Consider the following 3,756-nt stretch of genomic DNA (forward strand, 5'->3'; position numbering starts at 1 on the left):
TCTTATGTGCATGATACAGTAGTTTTCATTTATTGTTATCTAAAATAGAATCACAGAGAATCACAGAGAATGGGTAAGGCTGGAAGGGATCCAGTGGGTCATCTGGTTCAACCTCCCTGCTCAAGCCTGGATTGCTTCCAGGTGGTTCTTGAATATCACCCATGAGGGAGACTCCACAACCTCTCTGGGCAATCTATTCCAGTGCATGGTAAACCTCACAGTAAAGAAGTTCTTCCTCGTATTCGGGTAGAACTTCCTGTACATCAGTTTCTGCCTGTTAACTCTTGCCCTATTGCTTGGCCCCATCCTCTTGACACCCTTCCTTCAGATACCTATATACATAGATAAGGTCCCCTCTCAGTCATCTCCTCTCAAAGCTGAACAGGCCCAGCTCCCTCAGCCTTTCCTCATAAGAGAGATGCTCCAGTTCCTTAATCATCTTTGTTGCCATCTTCTGGACCCACTTTGAAAGCCTGTAGGTCATCCTAAAACTCCCAATGAATGCAGCAATGTCTTCTGCAAAGGGTTACTAAATGCTTTATCTCATCTAGTTTTTAGTTGATTGGGCAATGACAGTCTTACAGTTTCCACTGAGAGATCTTTTCATGTACCATCAATTCCACATCAAGTCATTTCTGTTTCTCATTCTGTTGCCCTATAAAACTTTCTGTGGGGCAAGGGAAAAATAATGAAAATGAATTAGTAAACCTGCCTCCCATTTAATTGAAAACACTTTTGCCCTTGGAATGAAAAGGTACTGTGATAACTCGAATCACTGGGGAGCCCTGCCTAAAAAGTGTTGGCATCATATCACCTTATTCCAGTACAGATACAAAATTGAACAAAATGTGTAATTATGTCTTAAGCAAAAATGTGGTGCTAGACACCAAATGCATGTAGTTGAAGCAACATATGAACACATGGCATCTTTGCTAAGTAATTTGCTCTTAATTGTCAGCACATTTAGTACTGACATTTTTAGATACATTTTTGGTTCATTCTCTAACAAATGACTCTACACTAATTGTTTCTCCCAGCAATTTATTGGACAGCTGGGAGACCAAGTTGCAGAACTGTACACACACTATCTTGTACTGAATCCATTTCTTCAAAATGTTTAAAATTCCATGAGGTAGTCAAGAATTATTTTAATTACAGTGTCTACAATGAAAGTATGGAATTAATTAAACGTCTTGCGGGGCAGGTAAAGTACGGCTTTCAGAACCTATTGCTTAAGAATGTTTCAACAACTGTAATAGTGTAAATCAAGATATCTTTTAGTAATGGAGATAACTGTGACATTTCCGAGGATCTCTTAAAAGCTTATTTTTATTTAAAAGGTGAACATCTGCTAAGGTAGCAAACTCATCTGTATGATAAAGAATTATCTTTCTGAGGATCTTTCCATTATGAAATACCTGTCATGATTCTCTTGTACAAATCTGTTAGGTCTCACAAATCTTTCTCTCATGTCTCTCCTAAGGTACGCTTATCTTCTCTGATGAGAGATGAATGCCCATAATTAAAAAAAAATGTTTTAATCTTAAGCAGACCAAAATCTAAAGGCTTAGTAAGGAATATTAGGTGGAACAATATAAATGAAGATGTATCTTTAGAAAATGGAATGCCTATTGTATGTGGAATTAGCTTTCAAGAAGCATTGATGTCACATTATAAGTTGGGGACAAATTGCTAAGAAGTCCTTCCCTCTTAGCTCATGAATCACACTGCTCCAATGTGCCAAATCACATCAAGAGCGATCAGTCAAATTAACTGACATCATGAAGTGCTTAGTGAATTTTTATATTATTTTTTTTCCGTAGGAGAATGATCTCATAGATCTCCAACTTTACACTGGAAGTAAGATCCTGAGACACTGAGGAAAAAGTGGTTGTATGAAATGGGAATATATTCTAAGTCTGAAGTGAGCAAATTCCTGACAAATTCTTCAGGGTTTGAGGATTTTTTTAAATAATTTTTCTCTACAACACTTTGACCTTGTAAAATTATTTTTATACTTGAAAGGACTATGCTTTAACTAGTCTGTGAAATGCAAATAGCATGTATTACTGCAGAGATTTAACACCATCTGTATACCTTTGCATGCAGTGAGCCCTTTGAAATACTGGCCTCACTTCGAATACCTATCTTGCAAGCTGTAACTTTTCCATACAGGTTAAGGTAAGCAGAAGGATTTGACCATAACAAGATTAATTCACCTGGTCATGTTTCATCTTGACAGCTAAGACTCAGATCTGTGAAGTGCTTGGGCTGGAAACCCCAGTTACTGCTAGCATAAGCCAATGCCTGCTGTCAGACCCGCAGCAAACACAAGGTCACAGAAGCTAAAGTTGGAGTTAGAAAGCTCCATATGGCTTCACAGCAATGAGTGAGATGATGGGTGGGGGAAAGAGGGTGGAACAGCCTTGAATGATGGGTAGAACCCATCATTCAAGGGACTCTGGTGGTAGTCAATGTCATAAAACAGATCTGAAAGAAGGTTAAGTTCTATTCATACGCAGTTCCATAAAAAGAGATATCTGATTTGGGTCAGGGGGAGGAGGGTGTTTTGTTTATTTGGTTTGGGGTTTTGGGGGGGTTGGTTGTGGGTTTGGGCTGGTTGGGGGTTTTTTCCTAAACAACCTGAATTTTGTGTACAGTGTCCAAGATGGTTACATGCAAAAAGTGGATATGCAAAAATATAGCAAATCAAATATTTGCACATGCAATCTCCGACTGTATGCACGTTCAGAGTAAAAACGTGCAAATTCAGCACTTTTTAAATTTTTTTTATCATGTTCAATAATATAAAACTTTAAAAAAATCTAACTGTAATTTGTTAACTGTTCAGTTAAGGAAGTGATTGGATAGTATATTTTCACATTTTGTTACAGTTTGATTCTCTTCTCTGTGCATTCTCTTTTTTTCCACAGGACAAAAACATCCCTTTTGGATTCAGCTATGAAGGGCAATCTAATGGAATAAACGCAACCCAAGCTAAATTGGCACAGCTCTGTCCATGTAACTGAGTAGTGTCTGCTTAACCTAGAGTTGAATTTCCATTGATTTCAATTGAAGAAGGGCTAAGGTCCTTAATGAAAAAGGAGTAGAACCAAGTAGTTCTTATCTGAACAGTTTTTGTTGGTTTTTTTTTCCTCATAAGTTTGCAGGCTGAAATCCTAAATTGTGTAGATCACTCACCAGATTGTATTATCTGCTGATGTTCAGCATCTGCTAGGTAAATCAACAACTCTGAACAGCAAGGCTGCAACTTTCTATAACTCAGAGTTTAGTTAAAACAGCCTGTCTGTGACCTGTATGCTACAGGGATAGGCACAGCACCTGAATAAGTGGAAGGGGAAATGGAAGGGCTGGGCATTCCAAGACGGTGCTGATGTCATATGACAGAGTACACACTACTAGGGAGGGACTAAATAGCCTTCCCCTACCCAGTATTGTTGTTCTGTGGCTGCAGAGAACCTAAAACATCTGTTATAATCTTTAATTTAAGAGATTTTAGTAAATTGCTTCAGCTGGAAGAACAAAGGCTTTGCTGCTCTGACAAAAATTCAATTTTTTTCCAGCCACGTCAGCTGGTCCACTTAAAAGACTATTCTCACAAAACTTACCTCTCTTCTCCTCAGGTCAGCTCTGCTACCTTATATGATAAAGACAATGCTGTAGTTGGCAAGTAGTGGCCAAATCCTTTAAAGGCTAGGTTCCTTTCAGTAGGCTACAAGCGATAGCCAGCCTTAT

The 3,756-nt window shown here is 38.5% G+C and overlaps 1 long non-coding RNA gene across 1 annotated transcript; it reads left to right on the forward strand.

Annotated features, from left to right (window-relative positions):
* The first annotated feature begins 2,118 nt into the window (after positions 1–2,118).
* Positions 2,119–3,002, forward strand: LOC116794212. The gene is made up of 2 exons (XR_004359725.1): positions 2,119–2,181; positions 2,934–3,002. It is a non-coding gene; the product is annotated as an uncharacterized LOC116794212 (long non-coding RNA).
* Positions 3,003–3,756: the final 754 nt, after the last annotated feature.

The sequence above is a fragment of the Chiroxiphia lanceolata genome, chromosome 1, assembly GCF_009829145.1.
Source record: "Chiroxiphia lanceolata isolate bChiLan1 chromosome 1, bChiLan1.pri, whole genome shotgun sequence".
Lineage (NCBI taxonomy): Eukaryota > Metazoa > Chordata > Aves > Passeriformes > Pipridae > Chiroxiphia > Chiroxiphia lanceolata.